We start from the raw sequence: 15,795 nt of genomic DNA, 5'->3' as shown, positions 1-15,795 counted from the left end.
AGCAGCACCTTAAAGAAAGAAAAATATATAGTGAGGCAGAGGTTTATGGAGGGAATTCCAGAATTTAGGATCTTGGTAGATGAAAACATGAACACCAGCGGTGGAGCGTTCAAATTTGGGAATGCTCAAGATTCCAGAATTCAAGGAGCACAAATATCTCATAGGGCTGAAAGAGATTACAGAGATAGGGTGGGAAGAGCTCATGGCGAGATTAGAAAATAAGCGTGAGAATTTCAATATTGTTCAGGTGAATAACCAGAAGCTAATGGGAGTGCAACGGTGATGGGTGAACGGGACCTGGAGTGAGTTGTGCGTTAGCCGCAGAGGTTTGGATGTCCTCAGGTTAACTGAGGATGCAAAGATGGAGGCTGGCCAGGACGAGCATTGGAATAGTCAAGTCAAGAGGTGAAGATGGGGAATTAAATGCTGCACTCTCTGGATGAAAAATGAATTGTCACTTAAGGGAAAAGAGAAAGAAGAAATTCATTACAAATCCCATTTCAAGAATATAATCTAAAACCAGATAGAAAGCATAGTGTACAGGGAGAATTGGAAAAGAATACAAGAAGGACAAAGGGAGAGCATAGAAAAGATTAGCAGCTACAAATCTTGTAAAACATGTAAAAGTAAAAGGCATAGTAAAAGGAACGGTGGGGCGGATTATGGAGAAACAAGTAAATATTCCTGTCGAGGCAGAGGGCATGACTGTGGTACTGAATAAGTAATTTGCAACTGCCTTCACAAAAGTAGAGGCTGAAATTAATGCCGCAATCGAGTAGAGGGAAGCAGAGATATTGCATAGGATAAAATAGATGGGAAGGCGTTGCTAAACAGTTTATCACTAAATGTCTGCAGCAGCCCTGTTCCAGATGGGAAGCATCCTAGGTGGATAAAGGAAGCTGGGTTAGAGATAAGATCAGCTCTGACCACAATATTTCAATCCTCCTTGTTTATCGCACTGGGGCCAGAGGACTTGAATTTGGTAAATGATAGACTCCTTTTCAAAACGAGAGGAGAGGGTAAGCCTTGTGACTACAAGCTGATCTATCTGACGATAGTGAAGGTTGAGAGATCGACTAGAGGCCCCCATCAAGGACAAAATTAATTCTCACTTGCAGAAGCATGGGGTAAGATGAGAAAATCATCTCGGATTTGTTGAAGGCCAATTGCGTACAACTAACCTGAATGAGTTGTTTTATCAAATAAGAGACTGAAGTGGGCCTTGTGTATGTGGGCATTCAATGTTGACGAAGTACCTCATAACAGACTTATTCAGACAATAGAAATGCATATTATTAAAGGGACGATGTCAGCTCGAGCAGTCGATTGGCGAAGAGATAGGAGGCAGAGAACAGTGGTGAATGGATGCTCTTCTGACAGCCGAGCGTGGCAGTTGCTCGGGGGTTGGTTTTCAGACTACTGTTTTTTCTTTCTACATGCAAGTTACTTAGACTTGGGGTTAGAATGAATAATTTTGACATTTGTGGATGGTGAAAAACATGGCTCTGTAGTAAATCGTGAATATTATAATAGCATACTTCAGAGTAGACAGTCTGCTGAAATGGGCAAATCAACGGTAGATGCAACTTATTGTGGTCAAGTCAGAAGTGAAGTTCATTGGGAAAATATCATGTCAGTATAGTATAAATGGTACCATTTTCAGGGGATGCTGGAACAGAGGGACCCGGGAAATGCAAGTCCATACATCTTTGAGGATTGCAGGGCAAGTGGAGAAGCTGATTAAAAAAGTGTATGGGATACTTGATTTGAAAATGGGGTAATTGAATTCAAACATAAAGGGCATCAAACTAATCCTTTACTAATCAATTGTTATGACTCAACTGGCGCCCTGTGTGCAATTCTGGGCATGAATATCTTGGATGAATTTCAAGGCCCTGGAAAGGGTACAGAGGAGGATTAGCAAGAAGTAACCACTGGTGAGGGAATTCATTTACATGGATAGAATGCAGGAGTTTGTTTTTTTCTTATTGGCGCAGAGAAAGTTCAGTGGGATAGAAACATAGAAAATAGGAGCAGCAGTAGCCCATTCGGCCCCTTGAAACTGCTGTACCATTCATTCTGATCATGGCTGATCATTCAACTCAGTAACCTGCTGTCGCTTTCACCCCATCTCCTTTGATCCCTTTAGACCCAAGAGCTGTATCTAACTCCTTCTTGAAAACATGCAATGTTTTGGCCTCAACTGCTTTCTGTGGTCTCGAATTTCACAGGCTCACCACTCTCTGGGTGAAGATATTTCTCCCTATCTCGGTCCAGAAAGGTTTATCCTGTATCCTTAGACAATGACCCCTGATTCTGGACTCCCCCACCATCGGGACCATCCTTCCTGCATCTACCCTGTCAAGTCCTGATTGAATTTAGTAGGCTTCTATGAGAACGCCCACCCCCCCCGGCTCACTCTTCTGTACTCCAGAAAATATAGTCCTAACCAACTCAATCTCTCCTCATACGTCAATCCCGCCATTCCAGATCTAACAGAACTCAAAATAATGAGGAGTTATGATGGAGTAAGCATGTGGAAATTATTTCCTCTCATGAATACGTTTGTCATCAGAGATCATGGCCAGGATTTTACTGGCCCCCAGAGGCATGATTGGAAGCCAGGAGGGGTGGGGAGGGGACAAGGAGAAAAGCGGCGGCTGGCAGGGGATATGGCAGGATGGAGATCCCAACGCATCCCCCTCGTCCAGTGATCCTGGGGGCAGGATAGACCGACAACAGCCTTCTCGCCCAGTGGCACATTGACGATCTTAAGTGGCCTATTATGGGATAATTATGGGATCATTCCACCGCCGCTGGGATCTTACCAGCAGCGAGGTCCTCCACCACATGGAGAGGACACCTTGTAAAACGAAGCACTCACCCTGTGGCCGTGCGGGTGGGGTGGGGCGCTGCCTCATTCCTGGGTATTTTGTTGCCCACAGAGCACCTCCACCAGGAACCAGTTCATTCCCGGGACCTCCCTCCACCTGCACCACCAGAATACCGCCTTAATCTCTCACCGGGGCCTAACGGACTGTAACTGGTGACCCCGCTTCACCTACCTCTTCTCTGGGCTTCCAGCGCTGCGCCTGGGGGCCGAGGAGTTCGATAGAACCGGCAGAATAACTGGAGGGGGAATGAAGAGACAATATTTTACACAGAGGCTTGTTAAGATCTGGAAAGCACGACCTGAAAGAGTGATGAAATCAGATTCCTGAGGAATTTTTAAAGACAATTAAACAAGTGTTTGCAGTGGAATAATTTGCAGGGTTACCAGAAAATGCTACATATGTGACAATAAATTAGACAGCTCTTTAAAAACGACTCTGACTAAAGTAGGCGAATGGCCTTTCCTGTGCATCTTTGATTCGATGATCTGGGCGCCAGATCAGTGATTCATTTACTTTTCACACTGTCACATGTCATAGTCCTCGCAGGATAGGCTGGTAGTTGGAACCTGGGTTCATTTTATCCATTAATGGTCACATTTCATCTCATTGGTGTATTTTACCAGACTGTAATTCACGGTTCACACAAGTCAAAATCTATTGGGTATTTGGAAGGAAACATCGGTTTCTGTAGAAACTTCTGTCAAAGAATTAATTTCCACAACAGTCAGAGTTTCAGAAGTTGCTGGAAGGAGCTCTTAGTCTTTGAGAATAGCGTTCGGTTAATGTTCTGTTCACATCGCTGTACCCGGCACCAGAACGATGCTGCTGTCCTTCCTCACCCTGTCTCTACTGCAGCTTTTGAACTGTGAGTTACGGATTATTGAATGCATTATGTTATTTACTGATACACTGATTATTATTACAAGATATGTATTATTAATCTAATTATCATCTTTAATGCAGAACCCATTCAGGAGATGTAGAAAGTAAATAATGCTTTATGCATTTTTATATTCTTGTGTAGAGTGCAATGAAATATCGGAACTTGTTTATTGCCTTCTACCTGCCGCTCGTACAGACAGAGCAGACTGGAGTTGAAAATCTAATGGGTCTATTTAAGCAGGGTCTGTTGGAAAAAGAGCCACTTCGCTGTTACAATAGAATCTGTCAGTATCTGGGATCAGTTTACAGAAAACGCATCTATTTTATTTACAGTTGTCATTCATTGGGATGATATGAAATGGATACTGAAAGGTTGATACAATTTGTAGAAGTTTCATTTGACACACATTTGGGATTGATTGTTTCCATTTTAAGTTCTATCAACAACAAATAGGAATAAACCTCCATATATATAAAACTGACTTGCGTTTATGTAGCGCATTTCACGACGTCAGGACGTCCCAAAGAGCTTTGCTGTCAATTAAGTACTGTTTTATAGTGTTGTCCATACTGTAATGTAGGAAACGTGGCAGGCAAGTTGCACAGAGCAAGCTCCGACAAACATCAATGTGATAATGGCCAGAATACCTTTAGTGTGTGTGTGTGATGTTGATTGAGGGATCAACATTCCTCAGAGCACTAGGGATAATTCCCCTGCCCTTTCTCCAAATACTGCATCTGAAAGAGCTGACGGGGCCTCAGTTTAACTTCTCCTCCGATGGAAAGCATCTTGGACAGTGCAGCACACCCTCAGTACTGCACTGGAGTGGCAGCCCACATTTTGTGCTCAAGTCTCTGGAATTAGACTTGCACCCACCATCTCCTGACTCAGAGGCGAGAGTGCTAACAATTGAGTTATTGCTGACAGTAATATTGTATTGGTGACAGTAAACGAGTTTGGAATATTCCGAAGAAGGGTCACTGACCCGAAACGTTAACTCTGCTTCTCTTTCCACAGATGCTGCCAGACCTGCTGAGTGAATCCAGCATTTCTTGTTTTTGTTTCAGATTTCCAGCATCCGCAGTATTTTGCTTTTATTATATTGGAATATTCTACATCTCATTAACGGGTATTTTAAATTCCCAGTTGAATTTGTGTTGGGCACAAAGACCAAGGCAGTTTGTTTTATTACCCGCGTCCCCCCCCCCCCCCCCCCCACTCCCCCCGCCGTCCCGCACTGCGTTTTTTACACTGACACAGCCAGCTGGAATTGAAATTCTAATCTGATTATTTAAAGCGAGACTGTTAGAAGTAGAGCGCCGTCTTTGTTTGAAGAGACTGAATATGAGTCTGTGTGTAAGTTATCTCACTGAGTGTCGAGCACCAGTCAAAACTGCTTCTACGGCTGACATGAACCGCCACACACATTTCTGTCACAGATATTTTTCAATACAAATGTTGTCTGCTCTTCTAGTGATACAGTTCATGAGACAAAATATTTTAAAATAGTTTGTTCAGTTTTGAAGTGTAATATTCAATCTATAATTCCTCTCAAATGTAGATGGAACCAAAATTTGTCAATTTGTTTTCATTGTTAGTATAATTATCAAGTGCACTCTGCAAAAAATGGCGTTACTGAAAGTTCCTGAATCGTTGGGGAATTTGCTCTGTCTTATTGATCAGTTAGTGATGATCTTCAAAATTAGTATCTTTTACATTAAATTCATTATTATATCTCCTCCATTTGTATGTACAGTACCTAAAGATAGTTCAGTATTCCCAATCACATATTTTTACACAGTGTCATGTAGTGTGCAATCAGTTCCTGATAATGTTCTTTATTATTGCTCCAACGGCTCATGCTTGTTGCATATTTGTTGTTTTATTCCATTGATGATTCAGTCTGTTTCTCACTATTTACCGTGTGTGTTTGGTTACATTCATTAATCTCTGTCCATTGAAACTTTATTGGTTTACTGACAGGAAAACTTAGTCCGAGTGCTATCCAATACTTTATGTATTTAGCGAATTATACTTCCGTGAATATTAACTAATTGGAGAGTAAAATCCTGTTTTGTGGATTATTTTTAAAAAAATATTCAAGCCACTGAAAAGATAAAAAAAATGAAGTGCACATGACTCCCTGTCTCCTTTTCTCCAATCGCTAGTTGCTCCGAATGATTTTTAAAAAGCAGGCATGCTTTATGACAAATAAACAATGTTTCATTGCTGTCATATGAAGCGAATATTGAAATAGTTTATATCATTTGTGGAATTCGCATTGAATACGGATCTTGGGCTGTTGGCTTGATTTTACATTCTATCAATATTAAATACAGAACAATTATCCATTCTTTCTCTATCAGAAATCATTGTTTTTATAATATCATACATCTGATTAACACGTCTTCTCAATTCCCTGGTGGGACATGTGCGAAACTTTCATTTAAATCCAAAATTGAAAACAAATAACGTGGCAATTTATTTTATGTGGTCCTCTGCGGCTATTGTTCCGACACGACAGACTGGAGTTGAAATTCTCAGCAGATTATATAAACAAAGCAATCGAGCAGCAGAATGTGATCAGAGTGAGAATAGAAGGTCTCGGGGTTTGGGGTCTGGGGTCCATGGTAACACAGAGATTATAGAACAGCAGTCAAAGCTAAATCTACTGCTGACTGAACCCACACGGGCATTTCTGTCCCAGGTATTTCACATTAGAAGTGCTGTCTGACACTATATGATACACTGAGTGGAACTGAAATAATTTAAATAAGTTTGTTCCACGTTAGAGTGTTGTACATGATCTATAAATATTGTATAATATATTAACTAGAGACAGAACCAATATTACTTGAATTAGCATCAGTTATTACAGTAATTGTGAAGTGCCTGTCCAAAAGATAATGTTAGTGAATATTCCAAAATCTGCGGAAGATTTTACATTTATTATTGTTTACTTAATGATGACCTTGAAACTTTCGAACTTTGTATTATAAATTCTCAACTTATTTCACATATTCGTATGTACAGTGTCAAATAATGATTAGTGTGACAAAGTCTCCTTCCACATGCTCCTTTTTTGTAAAGCATCGTGAAGTGTTTAATGAGATATCATGAATAGTCTCCTTCCACCTGCTCGATATTTTTGCAGAGTTTTTCGGTCGATGATTCGATTCAGTTTCTCACTGTTTCCAGTGCGGGTTTGGTTACATTTGTTAATGTCTATCGACAACAAATGCAGGTTCACGACAGGGAAACACTCCCTAAATGTTATTACATACTTCCGTGATGAATTTTCTTTTGGTTTTGTAAAAGGGATTGTGTTGTAAAATCCTGATCTTGAAAGTAATTTAAGAATATTTTCTGCAAGCCACAGAACAGAAGGAAAGTATGAAATGCAGCTGACTCCCTGAATTTTTGTTTTTAGCAATCCGCACCAGATCAAAATCAATTTATAGGAAAGTGCATATTTATTTTAATTTGTCATTTATTGAGATCGTATAAAGTGAATATTGAAACAGTTTCCTTAATTTATAAATTTGTCATTAAATACATTTTGTCCTGTTTGATTTCAAATAGGGAAATGTTATCCATTTTTGTCGTTGACAGCAAAAATTGAACTAATATTTGTCATCTGATTAACATTTAATTGCATTTCCAGAGGAGATATGAGTTAAATTTAGTTTTAGTACCAAAATTGAATATAAACACCGTAAGAGTCGGTTTTATGTTGTTTCCTAAGACTCTAGTACAGACGCAGCAGACTGGAGGTAAAGTTCTAATCAGGCGTTGAAAACGGAGACTCCTGGAAGTAAAAAGTAGTCAGTGTTGCAATCGAGTTTATGGGAGTCAGAACTGCAGAATACCGGGATTTCCATCCAGTCGACTCATCCCACATTGAGATTTCTGTCCACGGAATTTCTCGGTGAAGTGCCGTGTCATACAGAGAATTAGATTAAATATTGTGTACAGCATTTGGAATATTCAGAAAGGACAATAAATATTGTATACTATATTAATTGGAGGTGGAATCCAACATTGGTTCATTTGTACTGATTATCAATAGAGTTATCAATTACACCCTCCAGAAATGATGCTACTGGTTTCAGGGGGATTCGGTGTGTGAACAGTTTTATTTGGTCACCGACAATCTTCAAAACTATCACTTTTTATAATAAATCATGCTTTCTGTTTCATACATTTATGTGCACGGTGTTGTGTAATAATTAGTATTTCTCAATCTATTTCTACATGATTCATAAATTTGATGTAGTTTTCAACATCCAGACGTGTTTCGGCATCTCTTTCCACATGTCCCATACTTTTTGTATCGTGCGATGCGGTGTTTAATGAAAGATCTGGAGTTTTTTCCCAATCTCTGGGGAAAGGTGGGAAAGTGGAGATGGGGCAATAGATCAGCCATGATCTTATTGAACGGCGGAGTCGTCTGGGTAGGAAGTATGGCCTAACCCTACTCCTATTAAATTCTATAATGTCCTTCCACAAGTCCCATACTCTGGTCAACTTGTGGAACAAATCCTGAATTCTTTTCCATATTTAAAATTAACAGACAGTGCCCAGAACAATTTGTCTCAGTTCTGTAAATGTTTGATGTGTGTTTGGTTATTTATAACAATGGTATCATTTCTTCAGGCACTAGCTCATGTGTTATGGAGATAGATTGTTAAAAATTACTGATAATGCTATTGACGCACAGAATCCGGATTGCTTGATATGATTTCCTTCTGTCCGCTGCTTTGCTTGTGGTTGTAAGCTGCAATAACTGTAATTCTATCAATTCATTTGCTTCTGAAATCTAAAAGAGTTCGCTTAATTGCGAATGTTGTTCAAGTTGGACCTAAAAAAGATGGATATAATCATTTTGATTCTTGACCCACCGAGTAAACTGCCGTGAGAAATATGCACTTATAAACTCTCTGCATTGACTGTATTTTGTAACCCCTAAACCACCCCTATCCTTGGTTTTTTAACTCATTCAAGAGTTTCAATTCTGGGCTTTGAATATCCCACGTTTGTCCCGTTTCAGTTCACCTCCTTTGAATTTATTGTTATTTCTAATTAATATTTCTCTATTACTCTTTGTGGTAACATGGTGCGATAGCAAGTTAACATCAGTATAACATGTATAAATAACTTAACAGTTTTGCACCAAACCCATTGGTCTAAATATCAGGAAGTTAACCGTGCGACCACTGAAATCTGAGGTGCTGGGAAGTGGGAGTCGCTGTAGGTCAGTAAGAGCAGGGGAAATGGGTGACCGGGAAAGTCCGCACCAGGATAACAGCAACAGCAGAAACTTTGAAAGTTACCAGTGGAAGATTATGCAGTAAATTAAAAGGTATTGAAATTTACCACAGGATGAGAAAATCTTTAATTGAATTTAAATGTTCCCATTCCTTCTCGAACTTTCGATCGGAATGCTGAATTCACTGAGAGTGCCATCACCAGTGGGTTTAAAGGCGGCTACATCACCACCCTCTTCTCAGGACACCTACACACGGGTCAGAGCACCATCAGCACAAATTTACAGGGCGATGGGGAAAGGCAGTGGGACTAATTAGACAGCTCTGACAAAGAGACAGCATAGGCACCATGGGCCGAATGGCGTCCCTCTGTTCTGTTTCATTGTAAGATTCTAGAAGGGAGAGGACCATCACCACCGCCTTCTCAGAGCACCTTCACACTGGGAATACATGGAGCCCACCTACCATCACCACAAGGAGACAGTGTATCCGGGTGTAGGTGTGTGCATATGTGAAAACATTTCTGGATACATTTTGGCCCATTACCAATATTAATTTTTTGCAGAAATTGTATTTTTTGTGTTAAGAAATGAAATCACAGATCCCGGTATAATTTATTCTGCAAAGCAAAAGGAATAATGACCCTGCAGTTAGTTGTATTTGTCTCTTTTCTTTCTGACATTGTCATTCCTTTCTTGTCCCAGTGAACTCTAATTGTTAACTTCTCATTTCAGGCAGACCTGGGAACAGTCAGGCTGACCCGTCAGGTAATCGCCCATTATTTTCACACGACCTGCTATCTCTTTGCTCTAATCCAACCCATTAAATATTAAGCTTGGACGACAATCTCTGTACTATTTTTGATCACGGATTAACCCGCTGCCCGGTTGCTAGCCAGAAAGGGAGTGTGTCCCTCATAATGTTAGCAAAGGTCTTTAATTCTAGCTGAGAGATGACTGCTGCCTTCATGTGGAGGGACAATAACTGAGGGTCTCTGAAGAGCAGAGTGTGAAGGATCCGCTCCACTCACACAGTTACCTATCTGAGAGATCACTGCTATCTTCATGTGGAGGGACAATAACTGAGGGTCTCTGAAGAGCAGAGTGTGAAGGGTCAGCTCCACAGACACTGTTACCTAGCTGAGAGATGAATGCTCTCTTCATGTCGAGGGGCACTAACTGAGGGTGTCTGAAGAGCAGAGTGTGAATTATCAGCTCCACTGACACTGTTACCGGTCCAAAGGTCCACCTCACCAATCTGCTCTGATCTCCAGATCACATCACCATCCAGCCCTGTCTTTATTGGCTATGGTGGGTGAGGGTGCAATTTACTCTGCTCTTTCCAGGTGCTGGGATCTCACTGTGTTCGTCCATTCAGTACTGAGCACGTAAACATGTGATCATACCAACCACGCCCATCTCCCCACTTCTGCAGGTTAAATATATTATGAGCTTGTCCCTATTCAGATCCCATTGGAGCCTCTGTGTTGGTGGGAATATCTCGCTGCCGCCCGGTTCCCTGCTGGTTTGCACTGTTTATTAGTAATTCCCTTTCATTTTTCTTCATGTGTAATATTTACTCCGTGTTTTATTAGGGTCCAGGGTGCAGACCGATGTTCCTATCAATTCATGCCCAGTGAATAGGGAGGGTCCGTTCGCTGGGAACGTGTGGGTTTAACACACTATAACCTCTTGGTGATATTTCTGATATTTTACCGAGACGGTGAAGCTGAGACTGGTGAATGGGGAGGGTCCGTGCGCTGGGAACCTGTGGGTTTAACACACTATAACCTCTTGGTGATATTTCTGATATTTTACAGAGACAGTGAAGCTGAGACTGGTGAATGGGGGCAGTCGGTGCGCTGGGAGAGTGGAGATTCACTACAGGGGACAGTGGGGGACTGTGTATGGATCGTACTGGGACCTGCCGGACGAAGCTGTTGTGTGTCGGGAGCTGGGCTGCGGGACCGCGGTCTCTGCACCGGGCTGGGCTCACTTTGGGGAAGGGACCGGACCCGTTGTGACGGCTGATGTAGCGTGCAGCGGAACCGAGGCCGCTCTGCGGGACTGTGAATCATATCAATGGGATCACTATTCCTTGTCGCACTCCGATGATGCCGGCGTCATCTGCTCAGGTAAAAATCTTTCTCAGTTTCTCATCTGCCGCCGCAGCTGATAGAATCTGTGAAGAAGCGAAAATAAAACAATCCGGGTCGGTCCGTACCTGGAAAATCAGATGATAATAATTCCAGTAATCTCTGGTTAAAATTATCATTAATATTAGGTTCACTGTTCAAACTTATATCATTAGTAATATATTTAGTAAACATTCTCCACCGGGAGCAGTAAATACCTGATACTCAGCACATTTGCAATACAGACAGAGCACTTTCCATTGAGATTTTCCCTAAAGCTGCAGTGAATGAGCTGAACAGCAGGAAATTTCGCAATCTTAATCCAACTATCCATTCATCAACCCAGCAGCCGCTACCGGGCATGTACTGTCAGCCTAGCTGTCCACCTGCAATGATCGCTTGGCCTCAGATCTGATATATTACACAGATTGTGAAGCTGAGACTGGGGAGCAGGGGAGGGAGGCAGATTTCTCAGCCTTGGGGAGCCAAAGTATCACAAAGAGGAAACGGCTCTGTCAGATCCCACCGCTGCGTGCGCATTGCCATTTACATTTTGGCAAATATTAAGAAAGTGAAATGCACAGAATATTAAACAAAAGAGCTAAGATAGTTCAGGAAGCAGTTGCAACGATTAAACTCAGCACCGTTGAACTATTGGAAGAAAAGCGAGTAGGGTGACACAGTGGTACAGTGGTTAGCACCGCGGCCTCAGAGCTCCAGCGACCCAGGTTGAATTCTGGGTACTGCCTGTGTGGAGTTTGCAAGTTCTCCCTGTGTCTGCGTGGGTTTTCTCCGGGTGCTCCGGTTTCCTCCCACAAGCCAAAAGACTTGCTGATTGATAGGTAAATTGGCCAGTATAAATTGTCACTAGTATAGGTAGGTGGTAGGGAAATATAGGGACAGGTGGGGATGTTTGGTAGGAATATGGGATTAGTGTAGGATTAGTATAAATGGGTGGTTGATGTTCGGCACAGACTCGGTGGGCAGAAGGGCCTGTTTCACTGCAGTATCTCTAATCAAATCTAATCTTTTCCTGAAATCCTGACCAGTTACTATAAGGAGGATAGAGATAGACTTCAAGAGGACAAAGAGAGGCTGGTGAAATGGGCGGACAGGTGGCAGATGCAATTACATGCAGAGAAGTGTGAACTGATACATTCTGGTTGGAACACGGAGGAGAGGCGATATCACAGAATCACTGAACTACTAAAGAGCGGAAGGGGGTTATTCGGCCCATCATGTCTGTATGGGCTCTTTGAAAGAGACATTCACTCAGTTCCATTCCCCTCTCTCCATAAGTCTGTACAATCTTCCTTTTCATAGAACTGTCTAATTCTCTTTTGAATGCTTCAACTGAACATGTCTCTGCCGCGTTCTCGGGTAAACATTCCAGATCTGAAACACTCGCTGCATGAAAAAGATTTTCCTCATGTCACTTTTACTTATTTTACCAAATGCTTTGAATCGATGCCCTCTCCTTCTCGATCCTTTCACCAGTGGAAACAGTTCCCACCGTGTAAGTGGGATCTTTCTGAGCATTTTCCTCTTGTGATACCCACAATTACTGCGGACCCATTACTACGGCTCCACGAGGCTGAGAAACCTCCCTCCCTCCCCTGCTCCCCAGTCTCACCTTCACAATCTGTGTACTATATCAGATTTGAGGCCAAGCGATCATTGCAGATGGACAGCCGGGCTGACAGTACATGCCCGGTAGCGGCTGCTGGGTTGACGAATGGAGAGTTGGCTTGAGATTGTGACATTTCCATGGAGTAGATAGAGACCCTCATGATTTGGAATACCTCGATCAAATCAACTCTCCGCCTTCTCTTCTCCAAGGTAAACAGACATAACTTCTCCAATCTAGCTTCATAACTGAAATTCCTCAATCCCTGGAACCATCCTCATGAAACGTCTCCATACTCTCTCCAATGCCCTCACATCTTTCCCCAAGTGCGGAGCCCAGATCTGAACCCAATACTCCAGCTGAGGCCGAACTAGTGTCTTATATAAGTTCAACAAAACTTCCTTACTCTTGTACTCCATGCACCTATTAATAAAGCCCAGGACACTGAACGCCTTATTAAACGCTCGCTCAACTTGCCACCGTCAATGACTTATGCACTATTCAACCAAGGCCCCTCTACTCCTGCAACCCCTTTCGAATTGAGCCCTTCATTTTATAATTTATCTCCATGTTCTTCCTACCAAAATGAATCACTTCATATTTCTCTGCATTGAACTTCATCCGCCACCTGCCTGCTCATTCCACTAACTTGTCAATGTCCTTTTGAAGATCCGCACTATCCTCCTCACAGTTCACAATGCTTCCAAAATTTGTGTCATCTGCAAACTTTGAAATTGTGTCCTGTACACTATATAGATTGGGAACCGAATATTGAAGGATACATGGCATTTAGGAAAGACAGAAAGCTAGGAATAGGTAGAGGGGTCGCTCTGTTAAATAATGATGGTATTAGCGCAATAGTGAGGGATGAACTAAGTTCAGCAGACCAGGATGTGGAAGCCGTTTAGGTAGAGATGAAAATTCATAAAGGCAAGAAGTCACTTGTCAAAAGTGGTGTACAGACCACTAACCTTAACCACACTGTGGGACGGAGTATAAAGGGATAAATAATGGAAGCTTGTCCGAAAGGTACACCGATAATTATGGGGGGATTTTCACCTACATCTAGCTCGAAAAAGCAGATGGCCGAAGTCGCCGAGATAAGGCGTACATAGAGTATTTTCGGGATAATTTCTTGGAATAATACGCTGCGGTGCCAACCAGAGAGCAGGCAATCCTAGACCTGGTATTGTGCCACGAGACACCAATAATTAATGACCTCATAGTTAAGGCGCCCCTGGGATGCAGCGATCATGATATGATTGAATTTTACATTCAGTTTGAGGGAGAGAAGAGTGGGTCCATGACTAGTACTTTAAATAATGGCAATTATGAGGGCATGGACGCAGAGCGAGCTAAAGTGAACTGGCAAATCAGGTTAAGGGATAATAGAGATGCAGTGGGAGATATTTAGGGGAATATTTCAGAATATACAGAGTAGATACAATTCAATGAGAAAGAAACATTCCAAGAGTGGGACCGCAATCTGTGGTTAAGTAAAACAGTTGAAGGTCGTATCAAACTTAAAGAAAAAGCCTATAATTGCACAAAAATGGGAGGCAGGTCAGATGATTGGACAGAATATATACAAAAAAGCAAATAACGACTAAAAGATTGATAAGGAAGGTAACATTAGAGTACCAGAGAAAGCTAGATAGAAATATAATGACAGATAGTAAGGGTTTATATAGATATTGTTCAAAAAAGAAAAGAGTTAACCAAGTGAGCGTTGATCCTGTAAAAAATAAGTCTGGGGAATTAATTATGGGTAATAAGGAGATGGCAGATGAATTGAACAGATATTTTGCATCGGTATTCAATATTGAGGGTAAAGGTAACATCCCAGTATTAGCTGTAAGTCAGGAAATGGAAGGGAGGAAAGAACTCAAAAAAGTTACAATCACCAGGGAAATGGTACTGAGCAAATTGTTGGAACTGCGAGCTGACAGGTCCCCGGGTCCTGATGGACTTCATCCTAAGGTGTTAAAAGAAGTAGCTAGTGAGATAGTTGAGGCGTTAATTTTAATTTTCCAACATTCCCTGGATTCGGGGTAGGTTATTTTAGTTTGGAAAATAGCAAATGCAAAGCCTTTATTCAGAAAGGAAGGGATTATATAAAGCAGGAAACTACAGGCCAATTACTTTAACATTTGTCTTGGGAAAATGTTACAAACTATTATTAAAGATGTTATAGCAGGGCATTTAGATGAATTCAAGGTCATCGGGCAGAGTCAACATATTTTTGTGAAAGGGAAATCACGTTTAAGCAAGTGATTGGAGTTCTTTGAGGGAGTTGCAAGTGCTGTGGATAAAGGGAAAACGCTCGATATATTGTACTTAGATTTCCAGAAGGCATTGATAAGGTGCCATATCAAAGGTTATTGCAGAAAATAAAATCTCATGGTGTAGGGGGTGACATATTGGCATGGATAGAAGATTGGGTAGCTAACAGGAAGCAGAGAGTAGGCATAAATAGCTCATTGTCTGGTTGGCAAGATGTAACGAGTGGTGTGCCACAGGGATCTGTGCTGGGACATCACATTTTCACAATTTATATCAATGACTTGGAGGAAGGGACCGAAGGTATGGTTGCTTAATTTGCTAATGACACAAAGATAGGTAAGAATGTAACTTGTGAAGAGGACATAAGGAGTCTGCAAACGGATATAGATAGGTTATGTGAGTGGGCAAAGACCTGTCAAATGGAGTTTCATGTGGGAAAGTGTGAAATTGTCCATAGTGGCAGCAAGAATAGAAGAGAAGCATATTATCTAAATGGTGAGAGATTGCAGAGCTCTGAGATGCAGAGGGATCTGCGTGTCCCAGTGTATGAATCTCAAAATATTAGTATGCAGGTACAGCACGTAATTAAGAAAGCTAGTCGAATGTTATCATTTATCGTTAGTGGAATTGAATACAAAAGTAGGGAGGCTATGCTTCAGCTATACAGGTTATTGCTGAGACCACATCTGGAGTATTGTGTACAGTAC

Source organism: Heterodontus francisci, unplaced genomic scaffold (assembly GCF_036365525.1).
Source record: "Heterodontus francisci isolate sHetFra1 unplaced genomic scaffold, sHetFra1.hap1 HAP1_SCAFFOLD_101_1, whole genome shotgun sequence".
In the NCBI taxonomy this organism is placed as follows: Eukaryota; Metazoa; Chordata; class Chondrichthyes; order Heterodontiformes; family Heterodontidae; genus Heterodontus; species Heterodontus francisci.
This window is presented reverse-complemented; position numbering follows the sequence as displayed.